This window comes from Schistocerca piceifrons, chromosome 11, assembly GCF_021461385.2.
Source record: "Schistocerca piceifrons isolate TAMUIC-IGC-003096 chromosome 11, iqSchPice1.1, whole genome shotgun sequence".
In the NCBI taxonomy this organism is placed as follows: Eukaryota; Metazoa; Arthropoda; class Insecta; order Orthoptera; family Acrididae; genus Schistocerca; species Schistocerca piceifrons.
The window spans coordinates 9888663-9910822 of NC_060148.1; the positions used below are offsets into that span (position 1 = coordinate 9888663).

At 39.2% G+C, this 22160-nt stretch overlaps 1 long non-coding RNA gene across 1 annotated transcript in view; it reads right to left on the reverse strand.

Annotated features, from left to right (window-relative positions):
- Positions 1–1515: 1515 nt before the first annotated feature.
- The window catches only part of LOC124720237, a 28304-nt gene continuing 7659 nt past the window's right edge, over positions 1516–22160 (reverse strand). Inside the window, exons 2-3 of the long non-coding RNA XR_007006093.1 lie at positions 3118–3286; positions 1516–1851 (exon numbers count right to left, since the gene is read on the reverse strand). This is a non-coding gene — a long non-coding RNA (uncharacterized LOC124720237). The remainder of the gene's footprint in view (positions 1852–3117; positions 3287–22160) is intronic.

The following is a 22160-nucleotide window of genomic DNA, read 5'->3' on the forward strand; positions in this document are numbered from 1 at the left end:
GACCATATCAATATTGTATGCAATAAAATCAGCAGTTCACTGCACTTAATTAGCAAAATATTAATATTAGGCTCTGAACATTAAATACTGCTTATTATGGGACAATATTTGTATACATTAATTACGGAATTGAGGTATGGGGATGTGCTGCTGATAGACACATGAGCAGAATCCTAACACTGAATAAAAGAGCAATCAGGACCATGCATCGCTGGGGATACAGAGATTCATGTTGTTGTTGTTGTTGTTGTTGTTGTTGTGGTCTTCAGTCCTGAGACTGGTTTGATGCAGCTCTCCATGCTACTCTATCCTGTGCAAGCTTCTTCATCTCCCAGTAACTACTGCAACCTACATCCCTCCGAATCTGATTAGTGTATTCATCTCTTGGTCTCCCTCTATGATTTTTACCCTCCACGCTGCCCTCCAATGCTAAACTTGTGATCCCTTGATGCCTCAGAACATGTCCTACCAACTGGTCCCTTCTTCTTGTCAAGTTGTGGCATAAACGCCTCTTCTCCCCAATTCTATACAATACCTCCTCATTAGTTACATGATCTACCCATCTAATCTTCAGCATTCTTCTGTAGCACCACATTTCGAAAGCTTCTATTCTCTTCTTGTCCAAACTATTTATCGTCCATGTTTCACTTCCATACATGGCTACACTCCATACAAATACTCTCAGAAACGATTTCCTGACACTTAAATCTATACTCGATATTAACAAATTTCTCTTCTTCAGAAACGTTTTCCTTGCCATTGCTAGTCTACATTTTATATCCTCACTACTTCGACCATCATCAGTTATTTGTTCCCCAAATAGCAAAACTCCTTTACTACTTTAAGTGTTTCTTTTCGTAATCTAATACCCTCAGCATCACCCGACTTAATTCGACTACAATCCATTATCCTCGTTTTGCTTTTGTTCATGTTCATCTTATATCCTCATTTCAAGACACTGTCCATTCCGCTCGTCTTCTCTTCCAAGGCCTTTGCTGTCTCTGACAGAATTACAATGTCATCGGCGAACCTCCATGGATTGTAATACCTACTCCGCATTTTCCTTTTGTTTCCTTTACTGCTTGCTCAATATACAGATTGAATAACATCGGGGAGAGGCTACAACCCTGTCTCACTCCCTTCCCAACCACTGCTTTCCTTTCACACCCCTCGACTCATAACTGCCATCTGGTTTCTGTACAAATTGTAAATAGCCTTTCACTCCCTGTCTTTTACCCCTGCCATCTTTAGAATTTGAAAGAGAGTATTCCAGTCAACATAGTCCAAAGCTTTCTCTAAGTCTACAAATGCTAGAAATGTAGGTTTACCTTTCCTTAATCTTTCTTCTAAGATAAGTCGTAAGGTCAGTATTGCCTCACAATTCATGTAGGGAAACCTTTGTACAACATAATTATCTAACAGTATATTCCTTTTATCTGTACAAATTACTAATATTCTTTGTGGGCCATAAAAATAATGCAACTAAGTGCTCCGACGTGCATTCGCGTAACACAAGACAGGGGTTTGTTCCCCATACCACCACAAGCTAGTCTAATTTTTAGCCACTTCTGCAGTGTTTCCACTGACCATTTGCTACCTCTACATGTCCCCTTTGTTAATACTGCAAACCAATCTGTACCAAATAAACCATGCAGACTGGCAAGGAGGTTGTCTTTTTCTAAACACACTCTCATTTCTCTTTCTGAGAGAGGTTGAGTTTTCCCTCTAAAGCTTCAATTCCAGCCTGAAGCTGTTGTACTAGGTTCTTCAGGGTGGGGACATCATCTTCTGTAGTGTCCAAGTTCTCCGCAGGACTGATGTCATTGGTCACATTTGAAGGCTCTCCAACCTCTGGAACACAAATTTGCAATATTACAATCGTCAAAAATAAAAAGCATTTAATACTATAATATGTTGTCAAGCGGCCAGAAATTGTTTCTCAGTAGGCTGTGGTATGTGATTTAAAGATTCGTCAGATGCAAAAATCTTAGTTTCAAGTGACAGAGGCAAATCTACAACAATATGAGTGATACTATGAAATGGGAAAGTAATCCCATATATGAAGTGAAATTATAGGTGACCAATTATATTTAATTCCCAACAAACACTACCACAGTGTTTACAAAAATCCTTAGCTGTTTGCTTAGCAACACAGAAATCCGACAGCAATGGAATTCAACAGACCTTCACTATACCAAGTTCAATAATAACAGAGCATGTGAGGCCTGAATACTTAAAATTATAAGAGCTGTGAGGCCAGGGGTACTTCTGATGTGGGTTTTAATGTGGATTACAGTTAAGTGCAAGTGAATATTATTTACAATAAAAGATTATTTAATCAGGAACAAAACTAACCACAACATTACACATCGTAGTACCTGTTGTGCCACGTATTGGCAACAAATGCAAAGCTCTGTATACAGTGTTTAAAAAACATAAATGGTAAGGAAAAGCCATACACTTTGACGTAAAATTTAAACAGCTGTGGTAACAAATCAAAGCATCAATTTTCTCACTTAGGCATAATGTTTAACTGTAAATTAGAATACTGTATATACAATATCCAATGACTAGCAGTAGAAACAATATAGCTGAAAGGTATGAGAAAAGACATCACTGTTTATTCCACCAAATAGCAATAGAAGTGGAGTGTGTATGTAAGAGATGTGGTCCTGTTTGCTAAATTAATTTGTGACATAGTATTTTATTCTCAACCTCAACAGACCCTGGATATGCCAGTTTGAAAAATATGCAGCTGTTATAAATGAAATGTTTGAGTCTACTTCTGTACACAACTGAGGGTTAAAATGATAGTATGAAATATAACTTCAAAAGAATAAACTCTAAGCTACGTATTTACAACAACCTTTAAAAAGTATATGCTTATTGTACTTAATTGACAAAGGATTTCCTACAACAACTTCTATGATAGAAGTGAGCATACTGTTTGCAAGCATAATGCTGTAAAGGGGAATTCTGTGTGTCCTACTGATCAAAACAACAAATGTCATCTGTTAGCTGTCACACAAGAATTTCAGAACGTCATAATTCAGCAGCAAGTGACAGCTTTACGTATGTAAAAAGCTTTTGAAGCTGTGAACGTTATTTTCCAGTTACCGGTATCCTCAGTTCGTTTCTCTAGTAGGCCGACAGGTTTCCTCTCAGCAGGAGCTTTACATCCCTCTGGTAGCTTACGATCACCAAAACTGGTTGGCACAGCATCTGGTTTAAGTTTTATCACTCCACCAGCTCAATTTGTTTGAAACTGGTCTGGAGTGAAGTGATTCTGGTAAACAGAAACAGTACCATCAGCCAATTTAATTACCAACTTTGTTATTTAAGCAATATAAAAATTTCAAAACTATACATGATAACTATATTTTGTAATATAACATATGTAAATCTGTGATATAAATAGAACAGAGCACATGCTACTTGTAACTACATACAGTGCATGAAGCTCAGTGCCTATGAATTAGGTACAGTAGCTATAGACAAACATTTTAACACGTATCAATCTCTCAGCTTCTGAATGCAAACTAATTGAAAAATTTCGTTTTATATGAGATAACTATCATCTTTTAGGTAATGTATCTTCATTCAAGTTTAATTTTCATTACATTTAGGTTTCCTGTGTAACAACAAATGTTGTATGATGCACATATTGTAGGCCTACCTAGTATTTGCATCAGACTGCTGAGTACACAAGAAGCTGTATTAAAAGAATAATATACTGTACTGTTATGACTCACATTGCAATCCAACTATGCTATTCTTGTCGTTTATTTCAATTGTTGTCGAAACGGTTAGCCTACACAACTAAATGCAAGTAATAGGTACTTTAAAGAAGCACGTCCTTAACACGTCAATTATTTTCACAAAACTTACAGAAAATGTAGCACTGAAGTACAGATAGCCATAATGGCATATTTTTTGGAGTACGCAATAACATACACTAAACCATGCAAAAACTGCAATTTCCAGCTTCAACAGTTGGGCCTACACACTAACTACAAAATGAGAAACAACGTTTACTTATTACATCTTTCGTGCAACAAAAAATACGCCTTTGTAGCAGTCGGTACATTACAGATTTACTAGAAATATGTAGATTTCACTACGGTTTGTCCAAAAAAATAGGTTGCAAATGATGTACCTTTTAAAAACAAAGTTGACAAGTTTGAGGCTAACTGCGTATAATGATGCACCAAATCTGATCACGAAGTGAGTCAAGGTACAGCAAGTTTGTTACACAGGTAATCTTAAACCTTGAGATGATGTGCACTAATGAATAAAAACTGTACTTTACGGACACAGACTAGAGTTCCTCGTGGGCTGCCAGTTGGCTCTGCTGATTTTCATCAGCCATATTCACCTTCTTGTTTCATCTCTCCCTTCATAAGGAATTCTGTACAGTTTTCCTCCCTTTTTGCCTCGAAACAAAAAGCCGGAAGCACAGCACTGAGGTATTATTCTACCTAAAACTTCAAAATACAGATGTCCCACGTAAGACTTGGGATCCACAAGGGGTGCTAATGAAACGTGATGCGGTTTCAGCCAATCCTGAACTGCAGATGGCGGCAAACACAGGGGAATAGCACAGCCATACTTCCCTTTACACAGAGCTTTACTACCTTGGTAAATACACCACAACTCCAGCGCCGCAAAGTGAAGTGCATCTCAACTTACGAAACTGCCAACTTTGGACTTCCTAGCAAAATGGCTTCCTCATGGAAGGACAAACAGGTGTGTTTTAAACCCTCAATTATGCTACCGAATAAATCGGCAAAGTTTCACAAATGGGAAGATAGTATGAGACGTGTAGGTGGAACAGATTCTGTGAGGATTCAGCATTCACCTGTTGCATTACGAACAACCCACGTACAGTTCTTGATAGTATATCCTACAGCAGTCTCCAAATAAATTCTCGCACTTGCACAATTAGCTGCTAATCATTTTCAGCTGTTTGCGCCGGCTGTATGCTAACATCAGACCTTGAATTTTAAAAAGAGCAATACTTATATCTAAATAGCATGGCAACTTCATTAACAGCTATTGAACGTAATTCCAGTTTATAAGTTGCTACGTTTAACTTACTAGAACAGTTTTTGCCCTTGCATTTGTTGTAAGTTAATAGCATGCATGTACTATTCAGTTATATTTGTACTATTCAGGTTGTGGATTCTTTGCAGCTTTTGGAAATAAGTGTTCTGCGTGTAGTATATGTCAATTTGCATTCTGATCCCCTGCCATTAGTGAGTGTGTTTATACAGCATGCTTGTATGTAACACATAAACGAGATATTTTGTGATCTTAATTCAAGATGGAAGTGTCATTACATAAAAATAGTGAGGATGGCAACAGTACTTCATCCAGAAACCTCAGCCAACCTTGCTATGTGAATCAGCAGTTATTGTGTCAAAGTCGAAACTTCATATGACTCTTCACTTCTTCTGCCACATTATCTGTATTTCTCAGATAAGTTTTCATATTTGGATAGGTCACTTTGTGACTTATTAAGTGAAACAACCTTTAATTGATGGCAGTATGTTTGAGCAAAGATTTGAATAATTTCCAGCTTTAAGAATGTACAGATTACCCGATTCAAATTAACTTCGCCATATCTTAGTTCATTGCTGTTTGGATACTTTGGGCTAAATATAATTTATAGAAATGCAATTTTTGCATCTGCTAGTACTACTGCTAAATCTACTGCTGCAGTTATAGAGCCACAGATATCAGAACTTTCTGTGGGTATTTATTGACATGCAGATACCAAGTAATTAATTTTTGTCTACACTACCCAGAACACCAAACAGGCTACTAATTCTAAATCATACTGGACGAGGTGGAGCAGTGGATAGCACAATACGATTCTATTCAGAAAGATAGTGATACAAACATATGTTGAGGCACCCTCATTTAGGTATTCTGTCATTGACCTAAATCACTTCAATGAAATGCCAGGATGGTTCCTTTCAAAGTGCATGTCCGTATTTCCTCCAGCACTCTTTGCTAATCTGAGCTTGTGGTCTATCTCTAATTACCTTGTTTTTGACAAGAAGTTAAGTGATCTCCTTCCATGTCTAAATCCTTGTTTTGTACATTTCAGAAAGATAGCAGCTCATGACATGAAAGTGATGCTGTAGCAGCTTCTGCCAATAGTGAAATAGTGCGGCAGAGCCTACAGAGGGAAATGCCATGGAGTTTCTGTGCGCATCAGACTGAACAATGGAACAGCTACCACCACCACAAGCAATGTGGAATCAGGAGGATGTACTATACCCAGATCTTCCACACCAACAAAATCTAAGGAGACTGAAGATGGCTATTTTCATGCAGCACAACTACTTGCAGGTACCCTGAAATAAAATGTTTATGGGAATGTGGGCACTTTCATAAAATATATGGCAACAGTTTGTGAAAACAATTATAGAGCAAGATTACTGTAGTACATCAATAAATTCGGTGTATGTTACATGTGTGCACACTATTTAAATCAAATTTGATTTCTATCTTGGAAATGAACTAAACCCTTATTACTTCCTGAGAATACTGAATGTGTGTGCTTTCACATGACACTTGGCTCTGTTTTAAATGACTACTGTCAGTGATTGTAATTATGTAGCTCTCCACTGCCCCTCCCCCACCATGAACCATGGACCCTGCCATTGGTGGGGAGGCTTGCGTGCCTCAGCGATACAGGTAACTGTACTGTAGGTGCAACCGCAACGGAGGGGTGTCTGTTGAGAGGCCAGACAAACATGTGGTTCCTGAAGAGGGGCAGCAGCCTTTTCAGTAGTTGCAAGGGCAACAGTCTGGGCTTTTAACCAAAACGGCCTTGCTGTGCTCACACTGCAAATGGCTGAAAGCAAGAGGAAACTACAGGCCGTAAGTTTTCCTGAGGGCATGTAGCTTTACTGTACGGTTAAATGATGGCATCCTCTTGGGTAAAATATTACTTAGGTATAATATTCCCTCATTTCGATCTTCATTCAGGAACTACTCAGGAGGACATTACCAGGAGAAAGAAAACTGGGGTTTAGGGATTGGAGCGTTGAATGTCAGATCCCTTAATTGGGCAGGTAGACTAAAAAATTTAAAAAGGGATATGGATAGGTTAACATTAGATATAGTGATAATTAATTGGGTCAGTGGCAGGACAAACTGGACTTCTGATCAAGTGAATACAGGGTTATCAATACAAAATCAGGTAGGGGTAATGCAGGAGTAGATTTAACAATGAATAAAAATTGGGAATGCAGATAAGCTACTATGAACAGCACAGTGAACACCTACCACTGTAGTACACGTTTATATGCCCACGGTATGATGAAATAAAAGAAATTATTCAGCTAGTTAATGGGGACTAAAATTTAATAGTCATTGGGGACTGGAATTTGGTAGTTGGCAAGGGAAGAGATGTAAAGCAGTAGGTGAATACGGATGTTTAAGAATCATGAAAGAAGGTTGTATATGTGGAAAATCTGGAGACACCAAAAGATTTCAGATTGATTATATAATGGTAAAACAGATTTCGGAACTGGGTTTTAAATTGTATGATATTTCCAGGGGCAGATGTGGACTCTGACCACAATTTATTGGTTATGGACTATAGATTAAAACTGAAGAAACTGCAAAAAGGTAGGAATTTAAGTAGATGGGACCCAGATAAACTGAAAGAACCAGACATTGTACAGAGTTTCAGAGAGAGCATTAGAAAACAATTGACACAAACAGGGGAAAGGAATACAGTAGAAGAAGCATGGGTAGCTTTGAGAGATGAAATAGTGAAGGGCGCAGAGGATCTAGTAGGTAAAAAGACGAGATCTAGTAGAAATCCTTGGGTAACAAGAGAGAGATTGAATTTAATTGATGAAAGGAGAAAATATAAAAATGCAGGAAATGAAGCACACAAAAAGGAATACAAACGTCTCAAAATTGAGATCAACAGGAAGTGCGAATGGCTAAGTGTGTGTGACTCGAGGACATATTGTAAGGATATAGAAGCATAAATCACTAGGGGAAAGATAGGTTCCACCTAAAGAAAAATTAAAGGACCTTTGGAGAAAAGAGAACCACCTGTATGAATATGAAGGGCTCAGGTGGAAAACCAGCCCTAAGCAAAGAAGGGAAAGCACGAAGGTGGAAGGAGTATATAGAGGTTCCGCACAATGGCGATGTACTCGATGGCAGTATTATGAAATGAAAGAGGACATAGATGAAGAAGAGATAGAAGATACGATACTGCACGAAGAATTCGACAGCGCACTGAAACACTAAAGTTGAAACGAGGCCCTGAGTGTATACAACATTCCACTAGAACTACTGATACTCTTGGGTGAGCCAGCCATGACAAAACTGTACCATCTGGTGAGCAAGATGTATGAGACAGGCGAAATACCCTCAGACTTCGAGAAGAATATAATAATTCCAGTTCCACAGAAAGCAGTTGGTGACAGGGGTAGAAATTACCGAATTATGCATTTAATAAGTCACTGTTGCCAAACAGACGAATGGAAAAACTGGTAGAAGATGACCTCAGGATATCAGTTTGGTTTCTGTAGAAATGTAGGAACAGCAACCTATACTGACCCTACTACTTATCTTAGAACCTAAGTTAAGGAAAGACCAACCTACGCTTCTAGCATTTATAGGCATAGAAAGCTTTTGACAATGTTGATTGGAACAAGCTCTTTCAAATTCTCAAGGTGGCAGCCATAAAATACAGGGAGCAAAAGGCTATTTACAATTTGTACAGAAACCAGATGGCAGTTATAAAGAGTCGAGGAGCACGAGGAGCAGTGATTGAGAAGTGAGTGAGACAAGGCCGTAGCCTATCCCCAATGTTATTCAATTTGTATATTGAGCAAGCAGTAAAGGAAACAAAAGAAAAATTTGGAGTAGCAATTAAAAAGGTTTGCTGAAGGTTAGTGATGTGGGCTGGGTATATTCCCAGTGGGAGGGAACTTATAAAATGGGAATATTGCTGGAAATATTTCTTTGGCCTGGGAAGGGTCCCAAAAACTGGGAATTTATGAAAATTTTTAGATTTTGAATGTTTTAACACTTATTAACAGTTAAGGAACCTTAAAACTAGGTTAACTAAGTAAATTCATACCTTTTAAACCAAGATTTACCATTCCATGTATTAATTTCCTTGCAAATTCCATCCAAAACATCATTTACTTTAAGTCTGGTGGAAAAAATAATTTAAAATATTCGCTAGGCCTACTGTTTTTTAGCCAATTTGAAACCCCACATTTCTATGAATGAAACCTTAACTTACAAAATATTTCTCTGGACGCATAATTCCCAGCCAGCCGCTATCTGTAGTATTTATCAATTTTTCCAAATGAATGTCTAGAGGGGTTTCACTTTCAGAATGCAAAGACTCCTCATTTCCTTTGACGAATGATGATTTCTAAAATTATTCTCCAAAATATCGCAAACACTTTCACTTTTAGAATTGTTAATTAATATTTCACCATGTTCTATGTCAATAAAATTACTTGTATTTTCAAGTAAATCATAATTCTCGGACTGTTTATTCGCATAATTCTTTCCCCAAAATGTCATTTTCAATTACTAATGTTTACAAAATTTGCAAGTTTAAAATAAACTTTGTAGCCTAAAATGCCTCTAACACAACAGAAAACAAACTGAATAAACAAACCCCCCGTGTATTTTAGTATTATTAGTTATTCACTAGATGGCACATCAATACTATAAACTCTGTTTTTCTAAAGGTTGATTATTTAGATATCAGCAGTTCTAGGAAATGTAAGAGTCATAAATGTCAATGATTCTCAGTTATAGGGCAAATTCTTCAGTATTCAAAACATTGAAAACCAAAAAATTTGTTTATTTCTAACAAGGAGGTTAAGTCCAGATCCGTATTATTACTGCTTTTACCTAATAACAGTTTTTTGAGCTATCTTGCTAATTAACCATAAATTCTCAGAAATTTATGAATTTTGGGATTATTGCTGGCAATATTCTCTGGAAATATTTCTTTGATTTTAAATTCCCGGGAGTTTTACAATGCTACTGATGGCACTGTAATTCTATCTGAGACAGCAAAGGAGCTGGAAAAGCAGCTGAACAGTGTCAACAGTGTCTAGGATGATGAGCATCAACAAAAGGAGAATGAGCATAATGGAATGTAGTCGGTGATGCGGAGTGAATCAGATTAGGAAATCAGACAATTAAAGTAGTAGAGGTGTTTTTCTATTCGGGCAGCAAAATAAATGAGGATCAAAGTAGAGAAGATATAAAATGTAGACAGGCAATGACAAGGAAAGCAACTGTGAAGAATAGAAATTTGTTAAAATAGAGTATAGATTTAAGTGTCAGGAAGTATTTTCTGAGAGTATTTGTATGGAATGTAGCCATGTACGGAAGTGAAACATAGGTGATAAAAGTTTAGACAAGAAGAGAACAGAAGCTTTTGGAACGTGGCACTACAAAATAATGGTGAAGATTAGTTGGGTAGATGGCGTAACTAATGAGGAGGGACTGAATACAATTGAGGAGAAGGGAATGTGTGGAACAAATTGACTAGAAGAAGAGGCAAGTTGGTAGGAACGTTCTGAGGCATCAACCAATCTCCAATTTAGAACTGGAGCAAAGCGTGGAGGGTAGAAATCGTAGAGGGTGACCAAGAGATGAACACACTAAGCACACTCGGAAGGATGTAGGTTGCAGTAGTTACTCTGACAAGGGAACCTCCCCATCGCACCCCCCTCAGATTTAGCTATAAGTTGGCACAGTGGATAGGCCTTGAAAAACTGAACACAGATCAATTGAGAAAACAGGAAGAAGTTGTGTGGAAGTATGAAAAAAATAAGCAAAATATACAAAGTGACTAGTCCATGCGTAAGATAGGCAATATCAAGGATAATGTGACCTAAAGAGCGCCGTGGTCCCATGGTTAGCGTGAGCAGCTGCAGAATGAGAGGTCCTTGGTTCAAGTCTTCCCTTGAGTGAAAAGTTCAATTTTTTATCTTCAGACAATTATCAAAGTTCATGCACTCAAACTTAATCAACTTCGCTCTCCAAAATTCCAGGACATGTTCAGATTTGCTTGGACATAAGCAGGATTTGACGGTCTACACACGGAAAAATTTGAAAACGTTAAAAACATATGTTTTGACAGAGCACAGGGAAAACTGTGCAATTGTGAAACTGTTGCATTAATTTGTTGCAGTTTATGTGACAAACTCTTATGTTTTCATCACTTTTTTGGGAGTGATTATCACATCCACAAGAAAACCTAAATGGGGCAAGGTAGAAGAATCTTTTTACCCATTCGCCAAGTGTACAAGTTAGGTGGGTGGACAACATATTCCTGTCATGTGACGCACATGCTGTCACCAGTGTCGTATAGAATATATCAGACGTGTTTTCCTGTGGAGGAATCAGTTGACCTATGACCTTGCGATCAAATGTTTTCGGTTTCCATTGGAGAGGCATGTCTACTAATCGCACAGTTTTGCGGTGCAGTCGAAAAATACAGACACTAAACTTATTACAGTGAACAGAGATGTCAATGAATGAATGGACAGATCATAATTTTGAGAAAATAAAGTAAAATTTTCACACGAGGGAAGACTTGAACCAAGGACCTCTCGTTCCACAGCTGCTCACGCTAACCACGGGACCACGGCACTTCTTAGCTTATACAATCATTCATGTCGCCTATCTTCCGCATGGACTACTCAGTTTGTATATTTTGCTTATTTTTTTCATAGTTCCACACAACTTCTCCCAGTTTTCTTGATCGATCTGTGTTCAGTTTTTCAAGGCCTATCCACTGTGCCAACTTACAACTAAATCTGAGGGGAGTGCGATGGGGAGGTTCCCTTGTGAGATGAAAAGGTTTGTGCAGGATAGAGTAGCATGGAGAGTTGCATCAAACAAGTCTTTGGACTGAAGACAACGATGACAACAACAACGACAACAACAACAACAACAACAACAACAACAACAACGCCTCTGTACTACCAAATCGTAATATACCTGGCCAGTCTGAAGACTGTGTGATATGGCATACATTTATGGATACAGCTTCATTAGGTTATACTCTCTTGTAGTAGTGCATGGTGAAGTACTATATGCTACATTGGTGTCCAAAAATGCTATATTATTTGTAGATCTGAGTAACTCTATGGGAACCAGATTTTAGAAGTGCACAAGTCAGTGTGCGATTTGCAGGGGAGCATGGGGGTATTCCCCCCCCCCCCCCCCCACTCCCGCCCCCTCCCCCCCATGCATCAGACCATCCCCTCCTCTGGTTTTAGTTTATGTATCCCAACCTTGGATGCTTATTTCCCACACACTGGAGTAAAACTTCACACATAATTTAAATTTGTGGAACCTAATGCTGAAAGTTTTTAATACAGTCTTACTATTAATATGTTTGCTTATTAATTTTGAAAAAGTGTTATGTAGTAGTTCAGCATTTCAAAACATTTAGAACTAAACGACAAGACGACGCACTCCACATTTCCGTAGCATGCCGCAATGTTGAAAGCCGTTGCCCCAGCGTAAACGAGGCTTTAGAGCCAGGTCTGTATTGTACGGCGGATGTGATGTGTTGCGTACCAAACTAAAACCTGCAATCAGATCCAAACGGCGTGGAAAACTGTGAAGAGGTGTCATCCTGCAGCAAGATAACGCTCGCCCACTTTCTGCCAAACGGACAGCCAACACAATAAAGGAGTTGAGATTCGAGGTGCTGGAACATCCACCATACAGTCCAGACCTGGCTCCAAGCGATTTTCACATGTTTGGACCCTTAACGGAAGCATTAGAGGGAAGAAGATTTGAAAGTGATGAAGACGTCATTGCTGCGGTGCAAAATTGGTTACAGATGCAACCGATAAACATATTTTCTGATGAAATAAAAAAACCCGTAAAACTTCGGGAAAACTGCATTGAAGTCCAGGGAGGTTACGTAGAAAAATAACGCATGTTTCAGTTTTGTATCATCAGAAAAAGCACAGCTTTTCACAAATGTGCCTTTACTTTTTGAATTCCCCTCGTATACCTGTATGTAGATGATTCTGTAAATAAGCTTTACCTATAATGTACTTTTAAAGATATAACAAGGGATGGCTTTTCTGATAGTGCTTATGCGTGAATAGTGAGTTTCGGCATTAACATCTATTTATAAGTAACTGTTTAACCATAGGTAACGCCACGGTCCGAGCTAGTAACATATGTAATTATACTAACCCCCTAAGACATCCCCCCCACTGGTAAAAGCTCAAATCGAAAACTGGCACAAGTGAAACAAAACACAGCTGTATGAACTGTATGTACACGCACCACAGCTCTGGCTTGTGGTGCAGATTTTGAAGGCAGCTCAGTTAATTTGTTAGTTGGCACTTCACTCGTAGAGGGATGTGTTACTCTTACCCTTTGAGCAGCCACATTCTCATTACTGCAGCACATGAGAAGGTTTGAACTGATTGGTGTTTACTGTAGAGCTTAAAACTAATCTCCTACATGTAGAGAAATGTGCTATACATTAGCAACGTCAGTACCCAGACTTAATGCCTAAAGTTAAGCTGTCATCTCTGTAACCAGCAGCAACGAACTGTTGTTACTTTAATGCGACTACCGTTACATTAGCAAGTGTAACAGGAAATAAATGAGAACGCTGTATGTACAAACATTATGACTAATAAGCTTTATTATCCGAGGGCTATCCACAAAGTACATTATGTTTTGGAATTAAAAATAAATAAAGTATTGGAATTTTTTTTATTATATACAGATAAAAGCCACACTTAAATACTACTTTTCTACATAGTTGCAATTTAAATTAAGGCACTTATCATAGCGATGGACGAGCTTGGAAATTCCTTCGTCGTAAAATTCGGCCGCCTGTGCCTTCAACCACATGGAGACTGTCTTTTGGGACAGAAAAGGTGTGATTTTTGTGGGTTTCCGGGAAAGAGGCACTACAATTAACTCTCAAAGGTATTGCCAAACTCTGCACTACCTCAGAAGAGCAATACAAAACAAGCACAGGGGAAAGTTGGGCTCAAAGATCTTGCCGATTCACGACAATGCCCAGGCCCACACGGCAAATGCCACTCGTGAGGTTCTCGAATCTTTTAAGTGGGAGTTGTTTCCTCATCCGCCGTACAGTCCCGACCTGGCACCGAGCGACTTCCACTTATTCCCAGCAATGAAGAAGTGGTTGGCTATGCAGCGTTTTGATGACGACGCACAGCTTCAAGAAGAGGTAACCGCGTGGTTGAAGGGGCAGGCGGCCGAATTTTACGACGAAGGAATTTCCAAGCTCGTCTATCGCTACGATAAGTGCCTTGATTTAAATGGCAACTGTGTAGAAAAGTAGTATTTAAGTGTGGCTTTCATCTGAATATAATAAAAAGAATTTCCAATAATTTATTTATTTTTAATTCCAAAACGTAATGTACTTTGTGGATAGCCCTCAGTACAAAAAGCTTGTGAAAATCTGTTTAGGCTTTCAACAGGCTTAAAATTAAGTCCAAAAGTTCTTTTCTAACAAACATAACAGAGTAAAAATTCAGCCATCCAATTTGTGTGATGTCCTATCATTATTATCAGAAAAGAAGGTGTTTTCAAGAAAAGGTACTCCTCTTTTGCCTGTAATTGCTGAGTTAAGTGGTAATTTATTAGGCGAGGATGCTTACTCGGGAAAAGAGGAACTGGACGTGGGATTGCGAATATGTAGCAGTGGCATATCAATGAAATACATAAGAAACTGAGAATGTGAGCTCAAAGAGGGTATGTGGATGCTCCTTCGGCAGTAAAAGTAGGAAGTAGCAAATTGGATGGAGTGGTGTGTCAATAGGGCAGAGTGTGACAGTCAGGTCAGATTTGGTGGGAGCAGGTTTGGCTGGATACATAGGCGTAGCTGGAATTGGATTGCTTGCAGATGTTGCAAGTGGGTGGGGACTAAGGATTGGAAGTGCTGGTACAGGTGGCTAGCTTTGCAGTAGCTATAGGCAGGATGGTTTCTGCAGTTGGGGGTTAAATGATCATTGTATATAAGGAATTTGTGGCAATGGTGGTCTCAGGGACCAGGAAGGCTCTACTTCGGGTTCACAGTAATAGATGAACGTTGCATTCCGATGGCGATGATCTACGGTTGAGGTGTCTTTGGAAAAGATGTGAATGAGGAATACAGGGCCAGAATTGCGGCGAATTCAAAGGGCTTTTTGTATCTGCATGACAGGATTGGGTCTTAGCTTCCACAAACTTCCCCCACTGAGATCCCTGGGTCCACCCCCATCAATCGCAGCAATAAAAGTTGGCAGGAGGCGGGTTGTTGGGGTCATCTGGGTCATGGTGGACTGTTTTTTGAGGAGGGAGGCATGTGGACCAAAGGTGATGGCTGGTAGGCATTGCAGTAGGTGGGTTTACAAATCAGAATTAGTGGATTTGATGATTACTGGTTCTTTGCAGGGTATGAGTTGTGATATGTTGAAGTTTGGATGGTACTTCTCTCTCTCTCTCTCTCTCTCTCTCTCTCTCTCTCTCTCTCTCTGTCTCCTCTCTCTCTTTTTTTTTTTTTTTTTTTTGGGAAAAGTGTTTCAGGACTGGGGAATCCGAAATCAGAATGTGAGAGGATGAAGGAATGTGATGTAGGATATGTGCGGGATGGGATGGGATTTGGCCACATAGGTTCGGGTGTGTGGAGCAAATGTAGTGCGGGGGGGGGGGGGGTCACAGATAAGTGGGGTACCTGTCTTAGGTGGGTTACTGGGATCATTTCAGGACGGGGTGTCAGAGGATATTGACTGTGGAGTGGGACAAGATTTTGAATGCCTTTTCTAACTTTTCTTACCTTTAGCAAGTAGGTTCAGGCCAATGCAGACGTAGCCAGTGGGTGACAACTATGGCACAGGTTGCAGGTGTTGGTTTGTTGTTGCTGGAGTAGGTGGGGATGCTAGGAAGCTGCTTCTGGATCCAGATGTAGTGATGGTGATGTGGAAATGGAGCAAGAGTCAGGGTGAAGGCATAGCTGACTGGTGCAAGTGTCACAGCTGGTACGGTTGGCAGTGTTGGCAGCACTGGCAATGGAGCTGTAGTTCGGTCTGGAAAGATGTCATCTGCAAAGGAGCAGACGGTTACATGTGGGAATGCAGAGAGAGAGAGAGAGAGAGAGAGAGAGAGAGAGAGAGAGAGAGAGAGAGAGAGTGAGTGTGAACATGCGCATGCGCATTTGCATTTGTGGGAAAACCGATGGAGTCATCTGAGTAGTAAAATAGGAGGGAAGATCAGTTCAGGGCCGAAATGTGTTTTGGAATAAACAACAATAACAAATTCCACTTTTATCTCAGTTGAGCTCCCTGGCAGTATTGCAATGGCCTCCCGTCTTGTTCTGCCTTTGTGACTTCAGCAGCGTTCAGCCGGAGGTGTGAATATTGCAGTTCTGTGACACACACGTATACGATTTTAATGCTACCTTTCACATGCTTAGCAGTACCGTACGTTACAAAGGAACTTCTCACTGTCTTTCCTTCATTTGGGTTCCACTGAAAGTCCGTACCATCATACTACTCAAGTCTGGTTTCTGTAACTGGAAATCATTCATAGGAAATTAAATTATACTATTTGACGTGGAAAAAAACAGTTTATAGATATTTTAGCATCATTTGTGTTAAGCGTGGCACATTCACCCACCGCTGCAATTAGGTGATGTGTGGTATAAAATGCAAGACTTTCAAATGATAGTTTAGAAGTGCAAACATTTTCTTGCACTGGTGTCAAATATTGCATGCCCGTGCTCACGAAGATGATACTTGACAACTCTGGGTTTTGAACCGCAACCTTCTAATTTGCTGTGAACAGTTGGCATTCTTAATTATATGTTTGTGATTCAGATGTACTAGCATGTGATATCTGTAGCTATAAGTACAATGATATATTTTTGGTTAGTATAAATAGCGATTTTAAAACATTTCATTTATCATCATCCATTTCATTGTATACACGATTGATGAGTTGTCGTGTGTGATGTGTCACGGAAAGACCGGGTTTACAGTTTGCAGCTAGAAATATTTATAACAATATAAACATTTCAGTGAATCATTTATAAGGTACAGTCATAATATACTAATCTTCTTCCCAGGCAGTTAGAGAGAGAAATTCTTGGCTCTCTTGATATATTTGTACAGGTAAGTGAGGTCTTTATAATAGTTGTAAGCATTCTATGGTTGAGCAGGTGCAATTTTGAGTAGCATGAGAAGAATGTAACTTAAATAATAGTGAAACGAGCATTATGCGTGTTGCTAATTAACATGTCATTCTGGGTTGTACGCACTTCTTTCAAGTTAAGTGAGCATAAAAGATATTTCCAATATCTGATATGGAGAGCTTTTGTGTGTATTTTTTCTGGACTAATGGACTAAAGAGTACAGTCTAATTATATAGAAGAGTAAAAATAGGTTAGGGAGCAGACTGGCGGGGTGGACGTAATTATGGCTGTAATGGGAAAGTATTGCATGTCGACAGGACATGTAGCCAAGGTATTGATGGTTGATTGAACAAGGAAGGTTTCCTTGCATTCAAAGACACACGGTGAAAATACGGACGTGAGGAGTTCCTGTGGAATTTCAATTCAGAAACAAATACCTCTTCATAGGTTGTCCAATCTACACACCTGATCAGCATTCTTCTGCAGCACCACATTTACACAACTACCATTTTCATCCTATGTATGCTATTTGTTGTCCATGGTTAACTTCCATATCCAGTTACACTCCAGACAAGTACTTTCAAGAAACGGCTTTGCAGTACTCAAATTTATAATTACGTAATGTAAACATTTCTCTTTTTTTTCAGAAAAGCTTTTTTTTCTATACTGCTACACTGCATTTTATATCCTCTGTAGTTTGGCCATTGTCAGACACGTTGCTGCCAAAATACAAGGTGTACAACTTTGCTTCTGCCGTCTGCCGATAGGTGGCGACAACGGTAAGTAGCAGTCTAAACAGATTGCAGATGTCACGCAGTTAGCTTGGACCTCGGTCAACACGACCTCATTCAAACATCAGTCACTTTGTGTCTGCATCATAAAGTTGTTCTTGATTGAAAATGTCAGTCTACAAGCCTAATTCTCGTCATTTGGGAGGTGTTACTGTTTTGTTTCAATATGAAGAAAACAGCGACTGAGTCTCATCGAATGCTCTCGAGTACGTGTGGCAATGACGCTATTAGTGAAAGAATGTATCATGAGTGGTTTCAACGCTTCAAGAATGTCTTTACCAGCATAGTGGTGAAAGAGAGTAAGTTTTTGAAGGTGCAGAGTGAAGACTCACATCAACTCAAGAAGAATTGGTACGATTAGTGAGAGTGACACAGCGAGCCATTTCAAAACATCTCAAGGCTATGGACATGATTCAGAAAGAAGGAACTTGGGTCCCGTGTGAGCTGAAACCAAGAGATGTTGAACGGTGTTTGTGAACAGTTGCTTCAGAGGCAAAAACGGAAGGGATTTCTGCATCGCATTGCGACCGGTGTTAAAACCAAGTGAAACAATCACAGGTGTTGTAATCAAATGCAATTAATGCGTTTGAGCAGAGCATTAAAAGACAAATGGTTGCAATACAGCGAGAGGCACAATAAAGTGATTTTGCAGCACAACACCACTCGACTCCACAATCCAAAAGAGGTCAAAAAGTACTTAGAAACTTTAAAATGGGAAGTCCTATCCCACTTGCTGTATTCTCCAGACATTGCTGCCTCTGACTATCACCTGTTCAGATCAATGGAGCGTGGCCTGGCTGACCAACACTTCCGATCTCATGAAGAAGTCACAAACTGGATCAATTTGTGGATCGCTTCAAAAGATGAAAATTTTTTCGACGCGGGATTTGTACACTACCTGAAATATGGGAGAAAGTAGTGGCTAGTGATGGATAATACTTTGAATGATACATCTGTAACCAATTTCTTCCATTAAAGCCTCAAATGTTGGGAAAAAACGGCAGAAGTGAAGTTCTACACCTTCTAGCAAAATTCACCCAATCCTTTTAGTGTGCCATTTTCCGGGTCGACCGAAGCGTCCGATCACACCCGTCAGCTTTGACCAGTAACATAAGGCGGCTGTTGTTGTGTGTGACGTCACGATGGCGCGGAATTTAGTTTGTAAGAGTGGCGTGTTTGTAGGTGTTGTTTTGATGTGATTGGTGGTGCTCTCTGGTGGTGTGTTAGGTGATGTTTTTGGTTTAGTTTGCGAGTGTGACGTTGTGTGTGAATTTTGGTAAATTGCTTTTTTTATGTCGTTGGTAGGTATGGATATGACTGACAGGGTCAACGGTTTTCGGTTGTCGGCTATGGTAGGGGACAGTGCGTTGTCTCTAACAAAATTTCTTCAACTATTCGGATTTTTGGATGAAGTCGTGAAGAGTTCAGTATGTCGTGAAGAAATGAGGCTTACTCAAAGTTCCGGCGTTTCGGACCAGGGACGGTTGTATGCGGAGATGTCTTCAGGTTAACAGGTCAAGGGAAGTGTTTGATCCCAATGTGTGGCTGTGAATGTTGGTATTGATATCGGGAGATGTTTTTGAGCTATATAGGTCAAGGGAAGTGTCCGATTCCAGATGATATTTTGTTTAGTGGTATTTGGGGAGTTTTGTGATGTCTGTTTTTTTCGTTCTTTTGCGTGGTTTTGTATGGGGGTGGGTGTCTAAATTTGTTTATATTTAGTTTGTCCCCACCCAAAAAAACCCTATTTCCCACTCTTGCCCCCTTAGTGTCATTAGGCTTTTTGTGGAACGTGTGTGTGTGTTTTTTTTTTTGATGTATTTTCGTCCTCATACTGTGTACATAATGACTTTATATGCGGCATATTGGAATCATGGTTTATGGTCGTTTCTGCCAGATTTGTGACGTCATGAGTCAAAGCAGACAGGCGGGATCGGACGCTTCCATATTTCCCATTTCCCACTCTTAATTCCTTGTGCATTACCTGCTGTAATTTGACTACCTGCCTTTACCTTGCTTTACATTTTCCAGTGGTTTCTGTTTACTTGCATCCAGGGTCCTAGAGGACATGTTTGATGATTCAGCTAAGCTCTTCACCTCAATACTTCTGAAGCCACTACACATAACTAAATTAATGCAAATGAAACAATGTGTTTACTCTTACCAGTCACAGTTTATTTCCTCAATGTGTTTCAAATTTTTAAACGTCCATTATCAGGTGGATTATTTGTAATAATATGATGTGTGTATTGTGTTACGATTTTTGGCTAACCTGAAGCACTGTATGTAGGGAAACAAATCAGTATTTAGAACGCTGCTCTGTAGATATCTTTGACTAAATCCTAAATGTAAATCTAAATGTACAAACAAAACAGTTACAACAGAATACCTCTGTTTGCCACAGGCTCATTTCTGTGTCACTATACATCACAATAAACCAACACAGTTTGTTAACAAAGACAATATTTAGAAACTGATAGGTACAAAGAACGTACAGCAGAAACACTATTTCAAAATACTAAGTGTGTACAGTAAAACAGACCATTATTTCTGAGTAAGCGTTAAAGCATTGTGCATATCAGTGGTTGAGTACATCAATAGATATGTTAGATTTAGTATTTAAAGTAGTACCCACGAACCTACTATGCTGTCATAGTAGGAGGAGAGGTGATACTCCTACGTGGCGCGTCCCAGGTGGCGGATAGGGAAGTCCTCACCGGTTTACTGGCGGACTTGAGTGAAATAAAATAGCTCTCGCGGACCAAACACACCCTCTGCGCTCTGCGGTTAACAACCGGAGTTGTAAATCGGAGCTTGCTCCAACTAAGGTTGACAACCTTTGACAGTCAAAAATGGAAAGGTCTTTTAGGAAAAAAATTCCACCGTCCTGCTCAAAAAGGCAGGAAAAGGCTACATCGGATTCGGTGGGTAGTCAACTAGAAGACAGCAACGAATCGGAGCGTTTGCAACCATCCAAATGCACACTAAAACACAAAAAGAAGATTAAACATGAGCAAATAAATTATATAGCAACACACAACATAAACTCACTACTTCAGACCGGAAAACTCAAGGAGCTCACAGATGAACTAAATAAACAAAAAATTTTAATAACACGGATCCAAGAAATGAGAAACACCACAGAGGACCCGTTCGAATCACAAGGATACAGAATTTATAATGGGAAACCAGGCCTGAAGGCAATGAAACAATGTCCCTAGTTTGGAACAGGGTTTTTAGTAAACATAAAAATAATAGATTCAGTAACGGATTTCCAAGCAGTATCACCAAGAATTGCGACTCTAAGCTTTAAAACAATGAATAAAACCTATACAATAATAAATGCTCATGTCCCAACAAATGAAAAAAATTGTCTAACAAAAACAAAGGAAGAGGTAGATAAATTTTGGGATCTTCTAGAACAAACTGTGAACAGAGTAAATAAAAAGAATGTAAAAATCTTATTGGGAGATTTCAATGCTCAGTTGGGAAAAGAAAGGAAATATAAAGATATAATTGGAAAATAGAGTCCACATAAATTTACAAACAAAAACGGTCAAAGACTTGTAGAACTCTGCAGAGAACACAACCTTATATCTAAATCAACATACTTTAAGAGGAAGCCAAGTAAACTTAAAACATGGAAACATCCAGACTGGAGGAAGGGCGAGTGGCAGCTAGACCATGTCGGTATGGACAAAAATTTTCATAAGGAGATCCACAATGTTACAGTACTGAGAGGAGTACACACAGGCTCAGACCATTATATGGTTAAAATTAAATTCACACCGTTAAAGAAGAGGACCGGAAAAACTAATAAAATAAAAAGGAGGTTTGACCCACATCAGCTAATTAAAAATAATAAGTACCAACAAATAACACAAACCATCAAATTAACAGATGATCTAGAACAACTAGTGCCTAAACTTAAAAAACAAGCAGAGAATCTAGCTCCCTAGAACCCACGAAGGAAACATGCATGGTGGACATTAGAATGTGACAAATTCCAAAAAGATAGACACCAAGCATGGTTAAAGTTTCAAACACATAAAACTGAAGAAAATGCCATCAACCTAAAAAATGAAAGAAAAAAATTCACTCAAAATATTAGAAGAATCAAGAGAGGATTTCATAAAGATATTATAAAGTCTATAGAAGGTAATTATCAT